Source organism: Pteropus medius, unplaced genomic scaffold, assembly GCF_902729225.1.
Source record: "Pteropus medius unplaced genomic scaffold, Ma_sr-lr_union100, whole genome shotgun sequence".
In the NCBI taxonomy this organism is placed as follows: domain Eukaryota; kingdom Metazoa; phylum Chordata; class Mammalia; order Chiroptera; family Pteropodidae; genus Pteropus; species Pteropus medius.
The window spans coordinates 5,503,238-5,509,914 of NW_024347788.1; the positions used below are offsets into that span (position 1 = coordinate 5,503,238).

General features: G+C 33.1%; 1 pseudogene; it reads right to left on the minus strand.

Annotated features, from left to right (window-relative positions):
- Nucleotides 1–691: 691 nt before the first annotated feature.
- LOC120614520 (uncharacterized) lies at nucleotides 692–809 on the minus strand (annotated as a pseudogene).
- Nucleotides 810–6,677: the final 5,868 nt, after the last annotated feature.

Consider the following 6,677-nt stretch of genomic DNA (forward strand, 5'->3'; position numbering starts at 1 on the left):
CTCTTTGATTCTAAGATTTTGACTACTTTAGATACCTCATATAAAATACCTCATGGGGTTATTCAGTATTTGTCTCTCAGTGAGTGGTTTATTTCACTTAGCATAATGTCCTCAAGGTCCATCCATGCTGTGGCAATTTCCTTCTTTTTTAAAGCTGAATAATACTCCATTGTATGTATGTACCACATTTTCTTTATCTATTCATCTGTTGAAAGACATTTAGGTCATTTTTATATCTTGGCTATGCCACAATGAACACGAGACAGCTATTCTACATTCAAAATTCTGATTTCAATTCTTTTAGTTAAATATGGAGAAGTGGGATTGATGGATCATATGGTAGTTCTATTTTTTATTTTTTGAGAAATCTCCATATAGTTTTCCATAGCAGTTTCACCATTTTTCATTTCCACTTACCACTTTTTAAAATAATTTGACTCTGGCATACACCCACATGCTTTTTCCCAATTGTTTCTTCATTTTAAAAGTTATAATTTCTATTATTTTTGTATACATAAAAACTCAAATATTTCTACTTTTTTATTTACTTTGGGAAAAGGTATATTGAAAATATTGTTTGATGGGTGGGAAAATATTATTAATTTTTTTTTAGGCGAAGCAACCCTCGGTTGACCTCACAGATTGCAAGGACCTTGTCAGCTTATAATCCCTTATTTTTTTTTATTTTTTACACCTACAGCACCTGGTCTTTTTAGGTGGTCTCCCATCGAAGTACGAACCAGGCCTGACCCAGTTTAGCTTCCGAGATCAGACGGGATCGGGCTTTTCAGGGTAGCATGTCCATAGACTGATTATTAATTTTATAGTTTGTGGGGAGAAAAGGATTCTACATGAAAAATAAATTTACTTAGTTCTCATAAATCTTGAGTTTGGAAAAAATTAGATGCCATAGAAGTTAGATTCAGAAAGGTGTTTTCTTCTCACCTTTTTATAATTAATAGAGGCAAAAGATTTTGCCCATTTTCATAGAATGTGATGAAGGTCTTGTAAAAACTCTAACAAAGCAAATTATTATACTTGTTGGGACTTTCCAATGAGTATAAGTATTTGATAGAATACTTAACTATTTCCCATATAATTTTCTTGTCAAGGCTCATTTTCATCTCTCTATCTTTGCAGTGCATTAGTGTAAATTCTTGTTTACAATAACTTCAGGAAGAATAATGACATGGCTGGTTATCAAAGTATATACAATTCGGCAATTCTCCATTTTTTTTTTTAATTGAAGAAAGAGGTAAGATGGAATCACAACCAGAAAGACGGTACAAAGAATTATCCATTTTCTGGAGCATAAAATCAGGTTAGGAAGATAACATTCACTTTCTGCCTTTGTTTCCTCCCTATTAATTGAAAGAACATAAGGGGTCACTTACTCAAGGGTTATGGGGGCCAAATATAAAATAAATGAGAAGAGAGTCATATATAATGTGATGGCAGTGGGGTGATCTGTGAAGTATATGTCTTTATTTATTATTTTTTTTAATAAGGTCAGCTGCTACTCAGCTACAGGCTTCTATGGAAAGATGGGCCCAGTATTAAGGATTTTCAAATTTGCCAAAAGAGGCAGCAAATTTTGTTTTTGTTTTGTTTTGTTTTGTTTTAGGTAAAATATCCTAGTCTTTAAATGATGACAATTCGATTCACTTTTTGAACACTATATATCATAACACAACATATTCAGCATCCTGCTTTTGGCTTATAAGCTGCCAGTTGGCAACCTTTGGTGAAAGAATCTGTAGTTATTGTGCTAAAATGCCTTAATTGGATGTGTACTACGCATTTAATCTCTCTCATGATTCAGAATAATTTGAGGACTTCTTAAGACTACGAGAATATCATTGTGCTAGAGACTGTGGAAAAACCAGTAATTAATGCCAAAAACTGGTTGATAAAATCACATTTTTTTTTATGAGAATTCCCAATTATTTTGATACATATGGGGGACTAAAAGTCACTTATTTTCATGATTTTCTTTTAAAATTCTTCATGCCACTTGTAGTTAAAGACATGTAAATACCAGTACAATTTGAATTATACTTGGTATAAGTTGAACACACTACATATTGTTCTATGTTCTATATTTTGCTTTCAGATTAAAAGTGCCTGAAAAAATGAATTAGTATCCGAAGTATAGAGCCCGATGCACCTGCTAATAATGGCAGCTTCTACCAGAGACTTTGCCTATAGTCTCTTTGTCAGAAAAAGAAAAAAAAACAGATTTTTAAAATATAATTATCATCATTTTCATTGATTATGATGTTTTTCAAAGCATTAGACTAAAACATAGCGTTGCTTATATGACAAGATGCAATCATGACAAAGGAATGCATTTGAGAGTATTTGGTCTCAATGACAGACTAAACCTTCCAAATTGTTAGTTATTAAAATGACATATTGGGAAAGATTTTACATGACACAGATTTAAAGCTTTAGCATGAAATTTGGATGAAAAAATAGGTTCCTCATGTTTATTTTTTTTGACAGACTAATTTACTTCAGAAAGTTGTCAATAAAAAGTATATTCCTATACCTGGATATCATTTAAGTTTCTAGAAAAGATTATTAGCTCTGGAAATTGAAACTGTAGCTGATCTTTTATGTCAGTCATGGTATCCACCCCAGAAAGAAAGATTTATCTGATGAAATTCAAAACCAATGAAATATTTCTCCAAGTCACCCTCAGCCAGCCTTTACTTCAGAAACCAACTCCCACCTGGAGGCATTTTTTTCCCTTTGTGTTAACATTTTCGCAACACCATGTGTTAAAGCTCAGGCTCTGTTTCCTCTCCCTCAGCACTTACTTGACACAATTTGAAAACTGTCTGAGTTGATTTTCCTTATACTAATAGATTATTTTTCTTTTCTATTTTTCCTGTTCTCGCTTTCCAAAAATATGTTTTATGTGGATCTTGTCTATCCTAGATATGATTATCCATATCTCCTAATTTTGCTTTCAAATTGTCCACTTTTTTCTCTTTGTCTTTGTTGTCTTCACTCTCTTAAACTTTTCCGCCATCTTGGCGCTACCTCACCTAACATACTTCTTCCTTGAAATGTCCCTTTTAAACCAAACACACTCACTCACACACACAGAAAGAGGCAGAGGTGAGGAAAGGAGGCTTCTATTTTTTTTTTTTTTAAATTTCAGCAGTAATATTTTGAGTAGCTTATATTTTGTTCTTGTTTTAAGACTGCTCCTTTATCCTAGTAATTCTTTCTTGTTTTTTAGAAATATGCTATCTTCTCTAGTCTTTGTGAGAATATTAGTAAGGAATTTAAAATTTATTTTTATATTTTCATATAGCAGAATTCTCCCTGTGGTTTACAAGGAGAATTATAGCAGAATTCTCCATGTGTTCTGAAATACGACAGAGCTTTAGAATCACACCTACAGCCAGGATACAGAACAGTTTTATCATCCCTCCAAAAATTCCATTTTGCTGCCTCAACCACTGAGAACCACAGATATGTTTTCTGTTTCTATAGTTCTGCCTATTCCAGAATATAATATAAATGAATTCATATGGTACGTTGCTATTTGAGTCTGGTCTCTACTTAGCAAAATGCATTTGAGCTTCATCTATGCTACTTTACGTATCAACAGTTCTTCTAATTATAATGTTTAAAGGTTTTTTGGTTTTTGTTTTTTTGTTTTTTTTTTTTTACCAAAATCATGTTTGATCTTACTGAGATCAATTGTTCTGTTACTTTTTAACTTGTTGTTATGTGGTAACAGTTTACATAAATGTCTGTCAGTCCTTAATTGTTGTTTATTTTTAAAAATAAAGAGTCATGTTGTTAATAAAAGTCACGGGCAAGCTTTCCTTCCTGGGTTCAGGTAGATAACGGTTACTTATAAAACAAAAGAAAAACTTATACTAAACATAAGATATGGAGTATAGTTTAGTGAGTATAATCAGAAATGTCAATAATAGGACTTCTTAGATATAAAAATATACTTAAGGTTTTCAAAATGGCCTACTTCCTAGCTTATAACCTGTTTTCACCTAAATTCTATATAAACTCTAGTGCTGAATTTTGGAGAGCTCATATATTAAAAGTTTTAAGGAAATAATTGTTGAACCATCCACTGAATTTATGTTACACAAGAGCTCAATAATTCTGGAAAGAAGGCAAATAAAGTTATATTAATAAATTTGAGGATAATACTGATAAAAGAGAAAATATAAGGAACTCCATATGCATTCCTTAAAACTAATGAAGCTTTATGTCTCTCTCTAAGGTATAGTTTTCAGAATTTGTTTTCTTGTCCTATCATGTTTTTATATGTAGTATTACCTCTATTTTAATCCCATCTCATGGTACTATAATTATTTTTTTTATTTCCTCACTGAAAAGTGAACACTTTGGGAATAGCATCTATCCACAAAATCTATGTATCGATATACTTTTGTGGGAAAAAAAAAAACATTATTTGGTTATTGCAAGGTGATACAGAATTACCTAAATACTGATAAATATGTAAAGTTTTTAGCTATCTAAAACTAAAAACTTTTAGTAGTTATCGACACCGCCAGTGATAAAACAGAATTGCCGTAGGAATATACATTTACCTGTTTTTGGAATGAGTACTTCCCCACAAAATTACTTGCCTCACTCACTACTGACTGCTCCACACTGGTAAGGATTTTACAGAGAATAACTGATCGCTATACACTCCTGAGTCGAAGCCAGGAGAATAACTTTTTAGTTGTGCTTCTTTTAATATTTTCTCTTTGTTACACATACAGACACATAGAGAGAGTTAAAAATAATATGTGCAACCCTGCATGGAATGTTAGAAAATTATAAATGATGGATAAGATAAAAAAAAAAAAAGTGCCCTTATCTAAAAACCAACACACAGAAAGTACAAATGTTCTTGAACTGCTCTTTGTTAGATTAAGCTCTGACAACTGTCTCCTTTAAATAATGGATGACATTAACTTTTTTAAAAAGGAAAGCCAAGAAAAGAAGAAGAGGGAGAAACTTTCTAGTTTCTTTAGAAGTTGGCTTTTGTTATGTTCTAGACAAGAACTCTATACCCTTCTCACTGGAAATATCATACATCAGCTGCACTAGTCAATATTGCAAGCTAAATATTGGATGGAGAGATCGATTTCTTTTGCTTTTAATCTAGTCAAATGCTAGAGAGTAAATTAGCCTATGAAACTTTTTAAGTTTAGTGTGAGACCGAGACAATCCTACACCTAACCCATATATAGCAGCAACTTTTATATATAAACTTTTCCTCTTTAGTGTGGACACACACGCACACACTGACTCTTCACTGATATTGCCATAATTTGCAAATATTCATATACATAATCTATAAATGTACTATCTACATATGAAAAGTTTCGTGTTTTTTTTTTTACGGTTATTATGCATATTTTTGTACAAACCCACCCATAGTGCACGAGGGGTCCAAAAAAGTTTTAAAAAGGAGATGTCCTCCAATTACAGGAGTCCTTAACCCCAAGTCCACAGACCAGCACTGGTCTGTGGCCTGTTAGGAACTGGGCTGCACAGCAGGAGAGCTGCTGGTGAGCAAGTGAAGCTTCATCTGTATTTGGAGCCGCTCCCCAGCACCAGCATCACCACCTCAGCTCCGCCTCAGCTCCGCCTCAGATTGTCAGGCATTAGATTCTCATAGGAGCCCCAGTCCTGATGCCAGAAAGGTTGAGAACCACTGCCCTAATGGAAGTCCCATAGAAAAAATAATCCTGTTACTTTCTATTAACTTTTCATATATTTCAGAATACTATTTAAAAATTTTAAAAGATTTTAATAATGTCTCAAAAACGTTTGAAGATCTTGCAGACAAATAAGAGAGATAAAAAGCACATCAATAAAAATCTCAGAATTTTAAATGAAAAGTACATGATCTCTGGAGTCACACAGAATATTGCTAATTTGTGCTCTCCCATCTTTAGCTGGATGAATTTAGACAATTTAATTAACTTGTCTGTTGCTTCGTCTATAAATGAAGATAATACTGATATCAAAAGAAAGTTATACGATTAAGTGAGATCATGTAAAATTCTAGCACCCTATCTGACATAGAGTGATCATTTCAAATTTGAACTCCTTACTTCTAACTTATTTCGCACTTTCTCCACTGGTGCTTTGAGAATGCCTTTTATTTCTGTTATTGTGGGGGTTAGCCAGTTTCATGATGCAGGGCCTTTTATTTAGAGACCATTATTGCTTAGTAATGCTATTCATGAAGCATCCTTGGTCTACTAGAAGGAAGACTGACATCCGTTTTGCCCTGGTATGCCAGTTGACTCACCTACAGAAAACTGACAAGGAAATCATCAGAAGACTTCGACTGATTGCCCAATAAACATATTATTGGTCAAAATTCATCCATCTGATACTTTTAGATTTATTAGTTATTTGCAGCTCACAGAGGTATTGTAGTTTAGTTTGTGTCACTACCAAGAATACAGGAACAGGTCATTTATCGACCTGTAGGCAGGTAGTTTAGTTTGCGTCACTACCAAGAATACAGGAACAGGTCATTTATCGAGTCCTAAAATCTCTGTAATATCAATACCTATATATGGTAGAGTCTCATTATTCAGGTAATTAGGTTCTATTAAGTCACCACAAACACTGAATTAGTAAATATTAAACCATTGCTCCTAGGG